Source organism: Miscanthus floridulus, chromosome 7, assembly GCF_019320115.1.
Source record: "Miscanthus floridulus cultivar M001 chromosome 7, ASM1932011v1, whole genome shotgun sequence".
Taxonomy (NCBI): Eukaryota; Viridiplantae; Streptophyta; class Magnoliopsida; order Poales; family Poaceae; genus Miscanthus; species Miscanthus floridulus.
This window is the reverse complement of record NC_089586.1, coordinates 92,490,624-92,512,185: the sequence shown is the minus strand read 5'-3', so window position 1 is coordinate 92,512,185 and position 21,562 is coordinate 92,490,624. Positions and strand designations below refer to the sequence as shown.

Genomic DNA, 21,562 nt, shown 5'->3' with positions numbered 1-21,562 from the left:
ATGGACATCTATATTTTTCTCTTCTTCTTAAATAAAGAGGGAGTTACATCTCTCTCAATAACACGAGGCCCACTTTAACCATCACTTTTCAGCTATTATATACACTTATGTACTGCCTATATCTCCATAAAAATATTATGTTACCTGAGTATTTATATATTAGTGTATAGATTATCGAGAGGCTAATAAAGATAATGCTCTTAGTCAAGTCAAGTCTGTCCGCTCGAAACATCTACCATTATCAGCCCACAAATTCATCGTGATCATCGTTCGTAGGTATGGAAAATGACAAAACCAAAATATCACTACTAAGCACCCCATTGCTTCTCAGAAGTTTGTGGGTTATTACGTGTAGCACTCGGTTTTAAAAAGAAAATCAGATACACACTATATGGAAGCCTAGGAAGTCAAATCTCACATATAGCTACAAATAAGGGTAATATCAGAAGACAATGCTCAATATATAACATACTTAGTATAAAGGATATAACCTTAGACAGCAAACAGCGGAAAGACAACTCTGATCTTCGGGTGAAGACTCTAGTTTCACAGGGACAACTGACTGGTTGATCACAAGCCTAATTCCTCCAAACTCTAGCAATATGGTACCCATCCGGGATTTTTATCCAAATAATTAAAAAAATAAAGCAAGCGTAAGTACATGTCGTACTCAACAAATATAACATGGGGGTCATGAGGCTTAAAAGACTGATACTGGTTTTACTACGATTAGCTTTTAATGAGTCATGATTTTAGCAATTGGGTGGTAACACGTTTATTCACAAGCCCATGTAAACACATGATCAGGTCAACATGAATAATGAATAGCATAAACAGTAATCATTAGTGAGCATCTTCATCATCTGTATCATCAGTGTTCATCATCTATTCCGTAAGGGTCCAAGGCCGCTCGTGACCGTGAGCACGACTGATATACCAGTTTTACACTCTGTAGAGGTTGTACACTTTTACTGTGAGTCGTGTTTACCCTTTCACCCGAGGTAGCTAATCTCTTGACCCACTTCCAAGGAAGGTCGACAGGGTTCACTATGAAGCCTTTCAAAGGTTTGTCTAACAAGTTAGGGCCATTAGATTCACTCGGCAAACAGATGTAGAGCCCCCCTTCCCGATGGCACAATGACGCGCAACCTATACACAAGGGGACAGAGGCCGCACTATACCCGATTCGGCAAGTCATTCTTACGCCAATAAAGGTAACCACTAACAAGCTAGAAATTGTCCTCATACTGAGCTAAAGCCAGAGCCATGTAGCCCTCACAGGTGTACTATAAGTCCCAGATAATCACTTACAGATAAGTCATTAGGGAGAGGAATCTAGAGCACCATAAAAACAACCTAATGCTCTAGCTTCCTTGTTCCATGTTGCTAAAAAGTATCTTTTAGAGTTTATTGCATATACCATTAGTCAAGTTATAAGATCATGGTTGTAGTTGAGCATTAGCATCATACTACCCAATGCAGTACCCCATAGGTATCAAGGCACAAGGTACCAAAAGACTAGGATATCCTTAGTGGTAGTCAAGGTAGACACATGCAGCATGAATTAAATGATTAAAGGTGTATAGGATAATAAGGAAGATCCCATGCTATACTTGCCTTAAACTTATATCCTTCTTCTATTGATTCGTAACCTCCAAAGAACTGCCTCTTGATCACCACGTAAAACTCACCGACTGGACAAGATTATAAAGCACCACACAAGCATCCGAACAGACATGCATAACATTCAAACATAGCTATATTAGAACAATACACCAATCAGTGAAAAAGAATTTGAAATCAAATCTACATGTTGCTACGATCACACAGACGAGAAAAGCACGCTAATAGAAGCTACGGTGAAAAAGATACATCTACCGATAGATTTGTTTCGAAAAGAAACTATAGGCTTTATTTATTTTAGCTATATAAAACATGTATAAGATACTTCAGAGAAATACCTTAATTGAGTTAAGTCAAATTATACTTGATTTAGAAAAACAAGGTAAAACTAATCATATAATTGACCAAGGTGAAAAGCCTAAGTTACTTTTAATTAGAAAAATCCAATTGCATAATCATTATTCAAGTTAGGCGTTAAACCATAAAATTCTAGATCTCTTGACATGGAAAACATTGATACTAATGCGTAGATTATGTCGTTACGAATCTAACGCAACTTGAACGGGTCAAATCGGAGTTAACACGGAGAAGATATGGCTTAATGAAGCTAGTGGCAATTTTGTAAATAGATGAAACTTGATTTTTGAATTTAAAATAAATAAAATCTGATTTTAAACTGGCAAAGGACTGTGGGTACTATTTAAAGAAAAGGCAGGGGTGAAAACAGAAGAAAGAGGGACCTCTTTTTAAATACTATTGAACACAGTTGGACTGTGAGTTGATTTCAATGAAGGGGAGGGGCTCTTTTGCAAAAGGGGATATGCGAAGGGGTATTGGCATCTGGTGGCCGTTGGATCTAAATTAGATGGTTCGGATTAGATAGAGAAGGGGAGGGGGAGTACTGCCGAGCCAAAACAGTAGCAGGACGGCGTATTCGACGGCGATGGCAATTTCTCGCCGGAGAAATTGGGGAAAAACTCTAGGGACCTTAATCAAGCTCGGGATTGGCACTGGGAGCTAGAGAGGGAAACGGCGAACTCAACTCAGTGAATTACAGTGGCTAAGCATGGGTAGAGGTGGCTAGCGGTGAGCAATGGCGGTGACGGAGCGACAGCGACGCGCGGTAAGGCAACACAGAGCGAGACAGAGAGAGATAAGGGACTTGGCGTGCTCAAAAACATGACGCGAAGCTCGGGGAGGCACTTACGGGCACGGAAGAGCAGCTAATCGTCATGGCAGCGTAGAGCTTCTTCACGGTGAGATCTCAACGACGGCGTTAGGGCCCAGGGCGGCATAGTGGCTCGAATTAGGGTTAGGCGAGGGCAGGCGATGCAGGGGCGTGGTATTTATGAGTCTTTGCGGCATAGGGCTCACGCCACCGAGAAGAAACATGAAGGAGAAGGACATGGCCACGGTAGAGTCTGGCATGGCTACGCGAGGAAGAAGACAGTGCCGATAGGGTGGGTCCACCGGTCAGCGATAGAGGGAGCAGGTCTAGGAAGTCAAACAGAGAGAGGGAGAAAAGGGGGAAGAGCAGAGGCGTGGGGCGGCTGGGTCGGCTACGGCATGGGCCTGTGCGGGGAAGAGCTAAGGGGGAAGAGAGGCGGGGCTGGTTGGGCCCGAGGGGAAAGAAGCAGGCCATCGGCCCAAGGGAGCAGGTCGGCTGAGCTAAAAGAGAGAGGAGGGAGATAGAGAGAGCAGCTTTTCCATTTTCCTTTTTGTTTTCTCATTTCAAAACCAATTTCAAATATAAACCAAATTTCTTAATAAAATTTTTATTTCCCTATATTTCATGAGCACATAAAATACCAAAATAAATAATTTTAATCCTGTTTCAAAAGAGGCAAATTTTAGGGTGTTACATTATGTTAGGCGTGACTCTCCTGTGGCTTCCACATTAGCAATGGCCTTGAATTCAAGGTGGAAAATTAGTACATTTTTCACTCTAATCCAGATGGACTGAGAGAATCAGTTTATGCAAAGATGCCTAAACGCAGAGCAGGCTTTAAACATTTGGATGGTTCTTCACACTATATGGTTATACCACGGCCCAATCACTAGGGTCACGCCTGCAGGCACTGCAGTGTTGTCAGAGCCATAACTTGGATCATGTTAGGTGATCCAGTGACTTTCTTAAGGAAGAACCTGCTAGCAAATCAAGGCAAAGAACCAACAAAACCGAATTGGAAGTAGGATTGTCTGGTGACATGAGGCCCAAGCACATTGAGCATGCTGGCTACCTGGATGCTTGCCGTGTTAAAAATCATCCTTGACCCATGCTGCCCATAGCAGTTCTTGGGCCACATTTACGTAAGCACCGCCCTGACCCACCGAAGAAAATCCTTTGAGGCCCAACAATTCCTGCGCCAAGCCAACCAATTCTACTTGCTCCGTCCTCGACTCCTCGCCGCCGACGCTGCCGAGTGCCGCACTTTGCTGTTCATAGGTCGCCGCAGGGTCGGTACTCGCCAGTCACTAGAGCAAGCGGAGCAGCCTGAGCGGGGCATTCTTCACTGCTCCCCTCGGGCTCGGGATCCCATCCTCTCTCCTCCAAGGCTCGCAGCACGAGCAGACGGTTGAGGCGTTTTCTCCGTGGCCTTGGCTACTGTTGTCTCCTTGAATTGGTAGGCTCCCTTGCGCCATGGTCATTTTCAGTGGAATTTATTGCTAATTTAGATTTTCCATATGCAGATCAGTTGCATCTGTAGGGTAGACTTGTACATACTTTCATATCTGCAAATGCGACTTTGAAGTTCTGTGTTTAATACACGTGATGGCCATGCTATTGATAATGTCATGAAAGGACAACGAAGTTGGTACTGTCATGCAAGGACATTGAAGGGAAGAGTGAATTTGCCATATCTTTCTGTTCTCATATATGAGTGTCAATTCACATTAGTCTGATGCCTACTAGAATCATGTGCTAGCCTGATTATGACAAAAAGTGCAGCAACGTGTTCCAGTTGAAATCATGTATTAGTCTGATGCCTACCGGAGCCACCGATTGAGCCATTGGAAATTGATATCAAATTATCAATAGACTTGTCGACAACCACAACTATGTTCTTATAGAACCTTATCTTTAATATAGGGACCTGATGCTATACCCTATATGCATCTACAGAAAATATAGAAGGGATACAAGCCATCATATAGAAGGATACAAGCCATCTGGTCTATAGTACATTGTGCATATTACACATAAAATGAATCTGTGTGAAACAATCTCATCCAAAGATACGAAATTAAATGTAACTTCTAAATATATGATATCTCAGATGCAGCAGTATATAAGCAAACCCTCTATAATCTTAGCATAATGTAGTTAGCGTCGCCTAAACGAAGATACAAATTCTTGTTCCAAACTGTAGCATCTCGAGGTCTCCTGAGGTGGTATATGTGTAGCATTAATAAGATAGATATGTTTAAGTGAGTTCTTAGATTTTCCACATAGCAAAGGCTCAATATCTCCATCTTTTTCGGGTAAATGATGTCTTTTTCTCAGCCTCATTGTTCTTAAGAATTGCAACCTCATCTCCACTTCTTTCATAGATGGTTGCTCTCCTCCTTTTACCCTTAAGCATGCTTCTGCAAGTAAGGCAATTTCACTAATCTCTTCCTGGTCTGCTTCTTCCACAACTTGAGTACCCATTATTTCAATAAGAGACCCTTGGTGAAGCCCTTCAATGAAGAAATGGGACAACCTTTGCTTTGCACCTAAATCATTAATAAAAATTGGCTTCTTTCTTGTCAAGAGTTCCACAAGTATTACTCCAAAACTGTATACATCACTCTTCTCCGTTAGTTGACCGGTATGATAATACTCTGGATCCAAGTAACCGAATGTTCCTTGAACAATTGTCACCACATGGGTCTCATCAAGTGAAAGAGATCTTGAAGCACCAAAATCTGAAACCTTTGTGGTGAAGTTGTCATCCAATAGTATATTTGAAGACTTGACATCTCTGTGGAAAATTGGTATTGTAGCTGCTGAGTGTAGATGAGCAAGAGCCCCTGCTGCTTCTGTTGCAATCCTCAGGCAATCATCCCATGAAAGCAAGCATTTTACTATAGTATCCGTGTGAAGAAGTTCATACAGAGTGCCATTTGAAATGAACTCATAGACAAGCAAGGGCACCACATCTTCTAGGCAGCAACCAAACAGTTTCACCACATTACGATGGATGATTTGAGACAAAATGACAACCTCATTGATAAATTGGTCTATCTCTATTTGCTCCACTATTTTGGATTTTTTTATAGCCACCACACGTTGGTCTGATAGAATCCCTTAATAAACTGTTCCATGTGCTCCACGACCAAGAACACGAGTAGCATCAAAGTTGTTAGTCGCCTCCTCTAGTTCCTCCAATGAGAATATCTTTGTTTTGCTTGTAGCGCTTTCATCTGAGATCAGTTGCTCCAATAGCAAACCTTGATTTTTCTTGAAGTATGCTCGTCGGATTCTCTTTTGGATGCCTTTCTTCCACTTATTGACAAGTAGAATTGCACCCAATGCAATAAATATGGAGCCAAGGCCACAACCAATTCCAATTGCAATACCTATATGCATTTGCTGTGGTTATAAGACCATGTTAATGTTACAAAATGTAATTGCAAGGGGATTTTGTTTGCTATGACTTACCCAAAAGAATGTTCCGTTGCTTAGTCGATATGACACACTGCCCCTTAATAGAATCAAATTCTTTACTGTGAGGGCATGTCGTGCATTTATAGCTTCCTGGGATATTTTCACATGTACCATTGCAGTAGTTTGGCAGCGAGCATTCATCAATATCTGTAGACATCTAATTTGTTATTCAATATTTATATTGACCGTTACAAATATACTCTCCCCGTTCCAAATTATAAGATGTTTTAGCTTTTCTAGATACATTGATTTTACTATGTATCTAGACATTAGTGTATAAGTAAGTGCATAGCAAAAGCTATGTATCTAGAAAAACCAAAATGTCTTGTAATTTGGAATGGTGAGGGTATCATATTTTCTTGTATTATACTATGCTGAAAACAAATCCAATGTTTATATAATTCGATCCGATTTTCGAATTACAGCTCTGTTAGAGCATGTGATCCGACTAATATGCATTCCATTTTGGGTATGAGTGATGTAATGCTCTGTAGACGAACTTAACTTCTGATCGATGAGAGGGATGTACCTTTGCAGCCGTCCTGTATGTATGGATTTCCTGTGTAGCCAGTAGAACACTTGCAACGATATCCCATAAATGTTTTCCCATGGATCACGTTTTTGCAATCACTGTTTCCACTGCGGCATGCATACTTACTTCTATTCCCATGCATAGCTTGTTCACAAGATGAATTTGTAACTGCCCATCGTATAACAATGTCATATTCCATAGAAAAATCAAATTCGTCTTCCACAGGGCCGTCCATGTCCACTCCTCCACTTTCGGTGTCCTGAGCTATTATTACTTCTTTCCAGGAGCTAGCATTGTTTAGCACGTTGCTAACTGTCAGAGTCCCGTCTTCTACTGACAGACCAGTCACGTGATACTGTGCATATCTTGTGCTAAAAAGCGTCTCATTTGCGGCTGTACAGTTAAGTAGGAACCTTTCGTTTCCGAAACAATCTCCTTCGAGCCCGAAAGGGAAGGGAATGGGCATGTTCCCACATGACCTCCGGCAATGCTCATTGGGCTTGGGGTTGTAATCTGCTTCATAACAATAGATTAATAAGAGTAAGAACAAGAAGATAAAATGTTAAATATTTTCTTTTTTTTTTAGAGAAAAGCAAGCAGGGAGCACCTTGCATGCATCCTTCGGAAAGGTAAGCATTGGCTGTGGAATAACCATTGTAGCAGTGGCAGCTGTAACCTCCATATGACTCATCTCTGCAATAGCTGCCGGTGGCACAAGCATAGCTTGCCTTGTTCATCTGCGCGATTTTGCAGCTTGGTTGGTCCATGATGGCAACCTCAAGTTCAGCGTCATCAATCTTGCTTGCATTTGTCCAACTTGAGAAAAGATCAGTCGCATTTTCCGTGTAATAAATTCCATCTTCCGACATGAAAGCCATGATGCCAGGGTGCCGAGGATCTGACTGTGCTGCCATATTACCAGCCCGAACAATTGTTCCTTGAAAGCCTGAGATGTCGTTTTGTAGACTGATGGAACAGCAACCAAACCCATTGCAAGGCCCTTGATTCGGCAATACCTTGCCGTGGCACCTGCTCATGCAGGAGCCGATAGGGTTCCTTACATAATCGAACAAGTCAACATCGAAATCGCAGCCAAGGAGCAAGAAAGTGTTATAATAACGGGAGATAGTAATACCCTTGGCGGGGGCATTCCAAGATATATTGTGGGTGTTCGTACCAGATTCTTCCAAGCTACTGTTGAAGAACATAGCTGGGATGAGTACCGAGGAACCATAAATGTAAGTAATCTGAATTGTGCTGTTACCCAGAAACAATTTTGAAGGTTGAGTGGTGTGGTTGTAAGTAAGCTCGAACTGGAAGCCTTGTCGGAAGCAGCCGGCCCCTATGCCGAAGGGGTAGGAGATGTTGATGTCCCCGCAACTGGAGGGGCAGTGACTAGCTATGGTGGCAGCGGACGGGACATACAGTATCCCTCCGTCATTTGCGGATGCAGGTGGCATGGCCGGCAACGCCAAGCACGCCAGAGCGAACACCATGGCACAAACCATTACTCTACTCGAGCTCATCATTAAGCCAATCAGCTTGTCTGCGTGGTGTTTAGTGTCGGGATTATATTTAAAAGCTATAGATACGGTTTCGTGCATGCACAGATACTGTATAAAGCCGTCGCGAGCAAAGATTCTAACCCGCTATAATTCCACTGTCCCATCAGATGTTACGGTCGTCGGGTGGTACGATCGCTAGCGGCTGGACTCTGGACTGTGAGTGCTGTGGTAGTTATGTGGCTATATTGTTGTAACACGGCCTCCGAGAGTGGCGGAGACCTACGCGGCCAGCAGTTCACAAAGACGTCTCCGACCAACTACTTAAGTAAAGGCCCAACTACCACGCCTCCAGACCCAGAAAGATGACGGTTTCTCAGACTGCTTGCAGGACGCTGCCGGTGACCCTGGCGCAGCCTCCGCCCGGTTAGCTCGTAGGCGTCTCCGGGCGGAGGGGGCGGAGGCCGCCCCGCTGCAAGGCTAATCAAGTGCCAACGTTACCTACGTGTGTGTGCAGGTAACCAGAGGAAGGCGCTCGTGGACGGCGCGGGAGCGCCGGTTCGGCCTCCGCTCGTAGGGGCAGAGACCCAAGCAGGAGGACGGCAATACTGGGCGTCGGGGGTCTGCGGCCTCAGCGTCCCAGGGGCGGAGACCGATGGCGAAGGCCTAAAGGCCATTCGCCGAATCCTGAGGCCCGATGGGGCAGAGACCGACGGCGGAGGTCCAAAGGCCCGTCGCCGAATCCTGAGGCCTGATGGGGCGGAGACCGACGGCGGAGGTCCAAAGGTCCATCGCCGAATCCTGAGGCCTGATGGGCCGGCTGATCGCGCAGGCCCAGTACCTGAGGGCGGCATGACAAGATTACCCCCGAGAGGAAAGGCGAGTAGTGGAATATTCCGAGATTGTACTGTAGCAGTTGAAGGGTACTATTGTAAACTCTGTAAAAGTGGTAGTTAAGCCCTATAAATAGGGAACACTTGTAATAGTACGGAAGGTTGGAAAATGAATTAATGAAACCCTAGTTTTACGTGCCATTTCCCTACACGCCCACTTGTCGTGCCTGTTACCCGAGCCTCCGCCTGAGGGCAGCGCTTGGCGGGCGGAGGCCTCTACCTCCTCCACACTGTCTAAGACCGCAAGTCTCAACACATATATCACATTCATCATTCATTGCGTGATTGAGAGTTTACCAGGGTAGACTTTGAATTGCCACCTAGTCACGAGTCAATCAAAATACAATTTTGAAGTGCAATTCTTGCGTATGTACTCTCTCCGACTCCGAGGCAAATCATAGTTTCTTTAGCTTTGTTTTTTTTCTATCTTTGACTGAGTTTTTAGAGAGGTATAGTAATATTTACATGTTCAAATAAATACACTACCACGACATATTTTCATTGACAACTAATTTGATGTTGTAAATATTGATAGCTTTTTCATAAACTTGATCAAAATCAGAGATGTACGGCAACACTAAAATAAACTATAATTTGAAAAAGATGATAAGGCATACTCTTGGTGGGAGTTAGTTATATACCATCAAAATAAAAGGCCCACTTTGGTTTGTTTGCACATACTGCAGCTTCATATTCGGGTAGGTATGTAATATGTATTTGTAGACTAAATAAAGTGGGTTGTATATAAATATTCATACTTAGTGGTCTTTCCGTTCTAAATTGTAAGTCGTTTCGGCTTTTCTAGATATATAGCTTTTACTATACACCAAGATATACACTATGTCTACATATAAGTAAAAAGTATAAATCTAGAAAACCAAAACGACTTACAATTTAGAATAGAGGGAGTACAAATTATAAACCAAATGCTCTCGATGTAAAGATCCAAGATCTCTCGTTGTATTGGGAAAAATAAAATTGCTGATGAGATTCCTTGATCGGTTGCTCCAATATTTTAAAGAACTTTATTAAGTCTAAACTAGTACCTCTACTTCATAATATTTATTCAGTACCTCTGCTCCATTCAAGCACAGCAGCAAGAGCACTAACAGCTACCATCGTCACTGGATGACAATCCAACGCGTTGATACGCCATCGTCATTGTTTGCGCCATTACTGATGATGACCCACACCGAGACTGCCACTACTATGCAAGTGCAGCTGTCACAGGCCGCTGCAACCTGCAAGTCGTCAGTCGTCACGCCACTGCCTCCGCTTGCACCGTACCAAAAGTTTGAGTCACCAACTTTTGATTAGTATTTTGTGAGGAAACGCCGTATGTTGTTTTGCGGCAGCTTGCTCTGGAGTTTCGGGATACTGCCACAACAGCGGTGCCTATACATAGGCAAATAATACATGCACGTTTGAGACCCAAAAACGCCGTGGCCCCGAAATCACGCGGTTATAAATTGGATTCCACCAGACGCGTCTCCGTGTTGCAGCACCTAAAGCTAAAGGCCATGCACAGGAAAGGGAGACTCGGCCTGCACAAAATGTCCACTACTCGATCGGAGCATCCATCCTAATAACTCGACAGGGTCGGCATCTCATCCTCTCTTTGCATTTGGAAAAACGACGACCTTCCTGAGATCTGAAGCATAGACAAGAGTTATGCTGTGGCAAAGTGGTGCTCTGCTGGTTTGTGTTTTGTATCAATTGTAAAGGTTTTTAATGGATGATGTTGCGCTCTAAGCGCTGTCGGATGTTGCCAGGGGTGAAGCCAGCTCAAAACCAACCTGGCGTACACTCTATCAAACATAAAGGAATGTGTACAATTTCAAAAGAAATATATGGAAAATTTAAGACAGATATTAGCAAACTTTTATTTTACCATGGTGCACGTGCACCAGAGAAAGCCAACGTGGTTCGCCCATGTTGCAGTCATCTTCTGGGCTGTAATACTCTGAACCCGTCTGTTGATAATTAAAAGACCAGAGCTTGGCTCTAAAACTTCTAAGAAAAAAAACCTTTCTGAGATATTTCAGGTTCAAGCACTCATAAAAAAGGAGGAAACGTTGATCATATTATTTGGCAGCCTTCCGCTTTGTAGATGTGGTGTGCGGCACCGGCCGGCACAGGTGGAAAATGACCAAAGCAGTGAGAACTGCGAAAGCTTAGTCAGGTCAAGTGCTGTAGCCATGAAACAGCTACCTCCACTAGGCCACTAGTTCACCGTGATCATTAGTCGGTATGGAGAACGACAGAACCAAAATATCACGACTATGGCCACCATTCATTGCTTCTCAGAATTTTGTGGGTTGTTATTAGGTTAGGCAGGACTGTCTTGGTTTCCGCCTGGTTTAGAAACATATCACTTCCGTATTCCCTTTAATATAGACATATTGAAAGAGATTAAGGTGGAATTTTATAGGGTATTTGATTTGAGGAATCAAACCATTCTAGATGAGATGATACAACATTTATTGATTCATTCTCTTGGAATTATTGTTGTGAAGGACCGAGAACGACGGCGAGAGGGGAGGAGGGTTGAATAGGAGCCTAAAATTTTCTTACGAAAAGCTTAAGCCTTTGTCCCAAATTCAATCCCAAAAGCAAAGCACGAGTAAAACCGTATCCACACACACTGGCGGAGCTACGTTAGGGACAAACTGGGTCCTACCCCCCTGCTCTGCAGTTCCACCATGAATACATGGCTGCACCACATACTAGAAGTTTGCAAGTCGCTGCTGAAAGCATCTAGGCCCCTAGTTGGGTTTCGGTGATTAATGACAATGCGAGATTACTATGACTAACGTGTGTTTTGCAGAGGCAATTTAAGTTAGGTCATGGTAATGGCAATTGATTGGGCAATCATGGTTGTCATGCTACTACGATGGAAATCATTTTGGTTTTCAAAGGATGGACGACAAGGTCAAGGATGGACTAGTTCTAAGTGTCGTTTGGTGTTGAAGAGACACTTAGAGTAGTTTAGGACTTTATTTTTTTCCTTTGGCCGTACTATTAAGGGGGGTATGGACTAGTAGCTTGACCTACGTGAGTCTAGTGGGTTAGGTGTGGTGCACACTTGTCAAATCTAGCACTAGATAGCTCCGGAGTAGCCCTAAGATCAATTGGAGCAAACTTCATTCACATATGATTTCGAGTTGGAAGTGAATGGAGGGTCAAATGACTGACCGGACGCTGGTCTGGTTGTGACCGGACGCTGAAGGGTGAGTCCGGTTTGTTCATTTGATCAACTGGAGCCGTTTGGACGCTGAGTGAAAAGTGACCGGACACTGGGTGCCTGCGTTCGGTCAACTCCAGAGAGGTTCCAGAGAGGAAGTTTCCTGATCGGACACGTCCGGTCAGTGCTGCCCGGACGCTGGTCCGGATCCGGTAACTGACCGGACGCTGAACATCGAAGTGACCGGACTCTGGGTTCCAGCGTTCGGTCAACATCAGTGAGGTTCCAGAGAGCTTTTTCGTGACCGGACGCGTCCGGTCAGTGCTGACCGGACACAGGTCAGAGTCCGGTCACAACTTAACGGCTCTTTGGCGGGGATAACTGACCGGAGCTTCCGGTCGCCTCAATCCGTGCTTCCATTTTGTCTTCTATCTCTTTTAGTCTCCTTAAATACTATTCCTCATGTTCCGCTCTACCCCTCGAGCGGCTCCGGTAAGTGTTAGATTCTTGGGGGAATGCTAGTTTCCATGGAACAACACCGGTTCCTCTAGTGTGACCAGGGTGCTCCTTGGTCTGAGTGCTTAGGTGAGCACGTCTTTCTCTCTATTAGAAGTGTGAGTCCCTTGCCTCACCTCCTCAGTTACCTGGGAGATCCTCTGGATGAGTTCGCTCATGGGTTGATTTGAGGAGCTAAAGCTCCCGTCCTCGGCGTGCCGTACATTTCTCCCCATACAGTATAATACCGATCTGGGCTCCCAATCGGCGGTCTCAACCTGAATGCCTTCCTCAGCAAGGCGATCCATCTTTTGAAGTTCTGCTTCAAATTCTGGCATCTTTTTGGCGTAGCCACGAGAGCCGAGATGATGAGGATTCGTCGCTTTCTGCGAATTCTCCTTATTCTTCCTGCTCAGTTCTAAGTACTCCTCGGATAACCTGTATTCCTTGAAATTCTGCCAGAAGTCCTTCTGCTTGCTAAACTATCCACCATCGAAATCTGGCTCTTTATTTTGGAGGACAAAATTCTTGTACAATGTCCCCTTGAAATTCTTGAAGCATGTCCCCATGATTTCTTTTGCTTTTTTCTTGACTAACTCCCTGTCATACTCGGCTGGGAAAGTGAAATACTCTGGGATCTTGACATCCCATATGTAATCCTTCTCACTTTCGGGAACCCTCCACCGGTCATCATCTTTCTCAATCCACTTCCTGTACTTAATCAAGATGAAGTCCCTAACAAGTAACCCGAGGATAGTCTTGTATTTGGTCAAAGTTATAGGTGGTGAGAGTGGATCCCCGAATTCATCGAACTCAGTAATGTGCCAGTGTGCATTCCTACCAACATGAATCTTTGACATGCCTCTCTTGGATCTAGACTTCCTAGTACCCGAACCCTCTGGCTCCTCGGCCGGCAGAGGCTCCTGCTAGAGACACCAAGTAAGCTATGACCCTCTCAATTGATTAGCGTGTGTGGCTACATAGTGACATGATACCAAAGTTACCTAGCCATCTTGGTCATTTTGACCCAGATCGAGCAGGCCGGACGGGGTCCATGGCTGCTCGTTCTCACCGACCTGATTGACACCGTCACCGTTTGTCAGATCATGCGGCTCTCCTGTCCCAGCGATATCAGCCGCTTCTTGTTGCCGATCATTTCTTCGGCGATGGGGTAACAGGCAACGATGAGTCATGGCTGTGACACGATCGTGGTTAGTTTTGGCCACGAACAACTACTAATAGCATATGTTCATATATATAATATGTTTAATGCAAAGTCTAATAATAAGTCCACATACAACAAAGTCAAATAATAGCATATGTTCACCTAGAACAAATTCATTGTTTGATTGACCACATACAACAAAGTCCATCTACTCTTCTATGAAACTAAGCCTACATCAACTTCCAAATAAGAAAAGTGATGACCATAGCCATAAATAAAATCATGACATCTTTCCAAGACCAAGGAGCAATTCTCCTAATCTTCACATCTCCGGCGGGTGGCTTCTCTTCGATCTCCAGTGCCAGCGAATGGCCATGGTTTGCATTCATTGGACCATAGTAGGCCGGTTGGCCATGGTTTGCAAGGTAGGCCGGATGACTATAGTAGGCCCTCAAAGCTTCAGCTTCTATGTTGTATTTTTTGTGCAAATTACCAGGGTAGCGATCGACTTGAACATAGCAATCTTCCCAGGTTCGATAAATCTCAGGCATGTGACCAACATGCACTATATACCATGCCATGGTTACCTATACATTTAAGTAAATTAGGCATGTGGTAAGTGGTAATGGTAACTCACTGAACAAGAGTTATTATTCAAGTTATATGGTCTCTGAAAATAGCATTATTTTTAAAATATAGTAAAACTTATACAAGAAATAAATAATTTCTTGTAGTATATATAAGAAAATATTAGATGAAAGGTCAAAGCAAAACATCTACAACAGAAAGGAAGTAGGCAAGTCATTGTAATTAACCAACATGACCAGTCAAATAAAGTAGGATCCTATCAAAACACCAAAAAGTTTCTACAAACATATTTCAAGGACCATATCAAGGTCAGATCCTAACTAGGGATTCAATAAACCTAAGGATTGTAAAATTAATTAAAATGAGATTGTAGATAACACCAAAACCAGACTAGCTATTACGAAGTGAGATTACAAAGTGAGATTAGATTGTAGATGGTAGTGAACCTGTTTTATCTGACTATGGACTAGCTATTACAAAGTGAGATTGTCTCAAAAAACAGAGGTGATTTTAATAGCCTGCAGACATGAGGAATAAAAAATGTGTTTGGATCAGTGACATTGCATAGCCTGCAATGGATAGAGTTGCATACATTCTTCATCTTTAAAACTATTTAAAAAAAATTAAGTCCATTTCTTGTGCCTCTGAAAATAATAAAAAGTATACAGGACAACTTACTTCCTTATATTGTTTGTCAACGTAAAGTCCATTTCAGCTGCTATTGGGAAGACAACAACCGTGGGGCATTTCATTTCATCAAACACTTAGCGGGCAGTGAGCCAGCACTCACCGTGGGGGTGGGAAAGCAGATGTCCGCGCGCTCCTGAAGGCCTCGGCGGTGCTCTGACGTGGGGCGGTGGACAGCGTGGGGAGTGCTCCGGCATGGTGGGGAGTGCTCTGGCGTGGGGCGGTGCACGAGCGTCGGCCTCGAAGAAGAGGAGCGCGTGGCTAGGAACGGCGGCGCCAGGGCCGGTGGATGGGTGCTCTGGCGTGGAGCGGTGCACGGGCGTCGGCGTCGAAGAAGAGGAGCGCAGGGCTGGGAACGACGGCGCGGGGGGTGGTGGATGGGTGCTCCGACGTGGGGCGGTGTACGGGCGTCGGCATCGAAGAAGAGGAGCACGGGGAACGGTTGACACGGGGTTGAAATTTGAATAATTTCAACCCGTGGTGGCCTTTTATACCAAACCTCATCACTGCCGGTTCTAATTACAAACCGACAGTGATGTGGGTACATCACTACCGGTTGTAAGTAGGAACTGACAGTGATGGGGGTACATCACTACAGGGCCATTCTTTAAACCAGTAGTGATTTCCATGTAGCGGTTACAGCATAAGTAACTTAACTTTTTCACTTCTTTCGAATACCTCCTACTGGCTCAACGGTTAAGACCCCACAACTTAGCCCCCGATACTCGTGTTCGAATCCTGGGTGGCCCAATTTTTTTGGTTTAATTTTATAATTTATTAAGCGGTCTAAAGGTCAAAAAGATAAAATAAATGTGTTGCATCCCTGAATCGAACCGAAGCCTACAAGTTCCAGAGCAGTGGACAAACCATTGAGCTATCACCTGATTTTGGAAAGTTTGAAGGAATTTATTCCTTTGAGTGATTATCTATCCCTGCTTTGCGCGTAGGCCCTTCAACTCCCTGGCCATGCTGGTCGCGCGGTTCCCATGAAGAGCCGTTGTTTTACTCGGTCCTTGGACTGGTCATGGCCCTTCAGTTCCCCATGAAGAGACGCCGCATTTACCCAGGAGTCCATCGGCTGCTCGCGCCGGTTCCCAACGCAGGCGCGCTCCGTCTTCCCAACGCAGGCGCGCTTCGTCTTCCGAGGGGTGCGAGTTATTGCACCGTGATTAGTTCCACCCACTGACACGCCTATATAAGCTAGGCCCCCATGCACACAGTCGGCCGCCATTGCACCACCACGCGTCATGAAAGTGAAGCACCCTTCCCACGCACACCTTGCCCCGGCCCTCGACCCACCGCCACAATGCCTTGCCGCTTGAAGACAACATGGGCGATGATGAACCCGTCGTCCTCACGTCGCCCCCCGATGCCTCCACCGATGCCGTCGTCGTCCGAATCGGACCTCGAGGTGAACCTCGAGGACGATCCGGACCATGAGACCGCATCGGAAAAGGAACCGGAACCTCTTCCGATGGAGATGGCTCGAAAGGAGGAGGAGGACCGGCACCTCCGCGCCATCACACAGAAGGAGACCGACGACTACATCCTGAAGCGTGTCGTCGAGATCTCCAAGGAGGAGGAGCGTCGCCACGAGGAGGAGGAGGAGCTAGCGTCGCCGCGAGGAGGAGGAGCGCCGCCGCCAGGAGGAGGAGACCGAGCGGCGTCTCGCGCGATGGACGCGGAACGGCGGCACCGGCGTAGGACTGAGCGAAAGAAGCGTGAAGAGGAGCACCGGCGGCAGCAGAGGGACAACGCATGCGGTAGCACCGGCAGTAATTAGTAGCACTAGTGATTAATCTATGTCTTAGGTCGATGTAATAATTTACTGGTGCTGAAAAAAACCATGTCGTCGAATCCTTTGTTTGATCATCATCACCTTGGGTTGATACTTGCATTGCATGATCGACCTCGTTTTATTTGCTTACATATTGGATGTTGCATTTTGTATGACCTCGTTTTGCTTACATCGTCTATTGGATTGTATGTGGCGATGCATCTTGGTCGTTGTCTCGTTGTCATGAAGACCGTAGTATATGATATGCTACGTACCGGAGATCGAGGGGGCCAACAAGACTGTTGCTCTTCTAGATAATACCGTGTTGCAGCATGTCTGTCATCTATCACATCACTGCCGGGTCATTCTTTAAACCGGCAGTGATTTCCATGTAGCGGTTACAGCATAAGTAACTTATCTTTTCCACTTCTTTCGAATACCTCCTACTAGCTCAACGGTTAAGACCCCGCAACTTAGCCCCCGATACCCGTGTTCGAATCCCGGGCGGCCCAATTTTTTGGTTTAATTTTATAATTTATTAAGCGGTGTAAAGATCAAAAAATAAAATAAATAAACCTTTGCGCACATCCTATACTAGCGCAGCGGTTAAGTGTCTGAACTCTGTAGTCCGAGACCCAAGCTCAAACCCGAGGGCTGGCTCAATTTTTTTTAATTTTTTATATATCACTGTCGGTTTTCAAAATAAACTGACAGTTATAACAAGCATCACTGTCGGTTTCTTCTCATCACTGTCGGTTTTTTGAAACCGACAGTGATGTTTATATATATTAAAAAATTCTTTTATATACTAAATAAATAGAAGCAAATGTATTCCTAGGTCGAAATAGCTTGAAATTTTTTTGGCAAGCGTGTACACCCAAATTAAGATCCCACATAGGATCTTAGGTTTTTCTAATCATTTTTTATTAATTATATTTTTCTGTGTGCCAAATGAGACGAAATAGGGTGAATTTCATCTTAGACCCAATAGATTTTTTCATCCACCTTTACAAAATTCTTATCCCTAGGGCACATTAGAGCCTGTGTAAAAGTTTGGCACCGTTCCTGATCTTTTCGTGGGTAGACTCAGTTCAACCTATAATTAAACGGTCTTGTCGCGCGAAAATTCAATTAAACCTCAGAAAATAGCAAACCATCTCTGGAAAATCCTAAACTTGGTGTTTCCTTCACACGTGGCACGTGCAAGCCTAAGAAAAAGTTTGAGACCAATACGACACCGAAATGCCTATGAACCACAGAAACCTTGATAACCTATGTGTATAGTCATGGTTCGATGAAAGGGCACATGTACCTCTGTGAAGCATGTATACTCCGCCTATGTTGAAATGGCTTGAAATTTTTTTGGCAAGCATGTACACCCAAATTAAGATTCCACACATGATATTAGGTTTTTCTGTTTATTTTTTTATTTATTATATTTTTCTCTGTGCCAAATGAGACAAAAGAGGGTGAATTTCATCTTGGACCCAATAGATTTTTTCATCCACCTCCACAAAATTATTATCCCTAGGGCATATTAGAGCATGTGTAAAAGTTTGGCACCATTCCAGATCTTTTGATGGGTAGACTCAGTTCAACCTATAATTAAACGGTGTCGTCGCGCGGAAATTCAATTAAACCTCAGAAAGTAGCAAACCATCTCTGAAAAATCCCAAACTTGGTGTTTCCTTCACGTGGCACATGCAAGCCTAAGAAAAAGTTTGAGACTAATACGACACCGAAATGCGTATGAACCACAGAAACCTTGATAACATATGTGTATAGTCATGGTTCAATGAAAGGGCACATGTACCTCTGTGAAGCATGTATACTCCGCCTATGTTGAAATGGCTTGAAATTTTTTTGGCAAGCATGTACACCCAAATTAAGATTCCACACAGGATCTTAGGTTTTTCTGTTCATTTTGTATTTATTATATTTTTCTCTATGCCAAATGAGACAAAAGAGGGTGATTTCATCTTGGATCCTATAGATTTTTTCATCCACCTCCACAAAATTCTTATCCTTAGGGCACATTAGAGCCTGTGTAATAGTTTGGTACCATTCCGGATCTTTTCGTGGGTAGACTCAGTTCAACCTATAATTAAACGGTGTTGTCGCGCGGAAATTCAATTAAACCTCATAAAGTAGCAAACCATCTCCGAAAAATCCTAAACTTGGTGTTTCCTTCACACGTGTCACGTGCAAGCCTGAGAATAATGTTGAGACAAATACGACGCCGGAATGTTACATGAATTACATGCATGACAATAATTAAACACACAAAGCCGTACATATTAAAATTAGAACCCGAGTAAACTACGACCTTGAAAACCTAGCTAAATAAACATTAATTACTATCGGAATCACTGCCGGGATCGATCGGGCCACACACACTAACATGCCTCTGTAGCCATATATGGTAATTGATGTCACGGATCATGTATCCGCTTGTATCGATGAAGTCCAATGCCCGTATGAGTGCACTCTCTCGTGCCTTACAATATCGAAAGAATGGTCGGCCATAGATGTAACTTACTGAACGACCACTGCCCCTGTTAGTAATCCTTATGCAATACTAACATCCTTCTATAGTGAGCTAGCTGAGGTTTCCATTGCAGAAGTCCCAATCGTACTCGAGTTGCTCCGTAGCTTGGTCTAGAACGGCCCACAAGCCACATGCAGCATAGGTAAGGTCCTGTAGCGCAATATGCATGTGGAGAAAAAGAAAAATATTAGAGAATGTTATTACAATAATAAACAACAAATAACCACGACTCAAGTATAAGTGACCATTTTACCACATCCGCATGGTTGTAGCTCACAAACCATTCGCTTGCTTGCGGGACGGGTTTATCACCAGCATTCAAAGCAAGTGCCTTGAAGTGCGAGAAATCAGGCATATCATAGCAAATACGTCGAAGTGCCTCTAAACAAATGTGCACGACACTTAATTGGGCGCTTATCACGTCCGGGCTCTGTATTCCCGTCCCGTGGATATGGTTCCGATGATTTAAACCCCTCACAAGGATGAAAAAATTGAGTTCACACGTCCATAGCCGACCACTTGCATTAGATGCCGTGTTCTCGATGATGTCCGAGATAAAGAACCAGCTAAATGCTGTTCGTAGCCAATCTATTGGGGATATAGTCTGTGACATATATGCATGCAACAATGATATTAAAATAATTACAGTTGTTTGTTAGTATAAAAAAACAAAAGATGTTGGAAAAATATTTCATACAATAGCTAGAACAGGGAACCGTGAAATGGCCACATTAGGAGCGAATGGCTCATCGCCAGGATGGAAATCTGGTTCTTGTGGTGGGGGAGGTCTGTTGTTCATACCACCTGATCGATAAAATACAAAAAAAATATGAACATAAAATATATGCACAAAAAATTCTTCCAAGTAAAATGTGGCAACATAATTAAATATAGATCAAATGCAAGGAATAAGAATATATATAAATGTAGAATGCAAAGAAACATGAATATAAATATAGATCAAATGAATATAGATAGAATATTCAAGAAGACAACATATCAATACCATTGAAAAATGTAGGAGCCATGACCAAATCACGTAGAGAGAGAGTGGATGTCTTGAGAAGTGAGAGTGAAATGTGAGAAATGAGACTGAGAGAGTTCGTGGGTGGGTGGGATCAATGTATGTGACTGGCAGTTTGTTTTATATAGGGGGGCATGGACATCACTGCCGGTTTTTAAATAGAACCGACAGTGAAAGTTACTATCACTACCGGTTTTTAAATAGAACTAACAGTGAAGGTGACTATCACTACCGGTTTTTAAATAGAACCGACAGTGAAGGTGCATATATGTAAAGGATATATTTATTTAGATACTACAGTGGGAAAGTTTTAACAACAACGATATATTTATTTAGATAGTAATGAAATACATTAAAAAATTACAAAAAATTAGAAATAAGTTACATATACGGTAACAAAGACCTTACACGAAAATTCCATATACGATAACAAAGACCTATTTGCATATAGGTCAATGTTACCATCAATGTGTATCAACACATTATAATTTAACCACCTTAGTAGCATTCTTCTAGCACCAACTAGGGTCAAACAACAGCACCGAGGTGGTCTACGGGATATACCGGTTGGAGATGATAAGTGGCATCGATGAATCCATGCCTCTGCTGTACATGGCCTTTTTCTTGGTACAGTCTAGAGTACATCGGATTCAGCTCGGCGCCACAATGGATAGCTCTGTGAACCTCGTGGCATCTCCAATCTTCGGCGTTGCTCTATCTTCAGTAGCATTCTTCTAGTACCTCATGTGTGCACCATTTTGGTGGACTATGATGCATAACGATATCTATGGTTTGTTGTGAGAGAAAAACATTATATCATGGCCGATAAAGCCTGGCTGAAACCAACATGCATGTAGAGGCTAGCTCCTAGCCGAGGGCCATTTTATAGGGGC

At 43.7% G+C, this 21,562-nt stretch overlaps 1 pseudogene; it reads right to left on the bottom strand.

Moving 5' to 3' along the window:
- Positions 1-4,948: 4,948 nt before the first annotated feature.
- LOC136463823 (wall-associated receptor kinase 5-like) lies at positions 4,949-8,353 on the bottom strand (annotated as a pseudogene).
- Between the last annotated feature and the right edge of the window lie 13,209 nt (positions 8,354-21,562).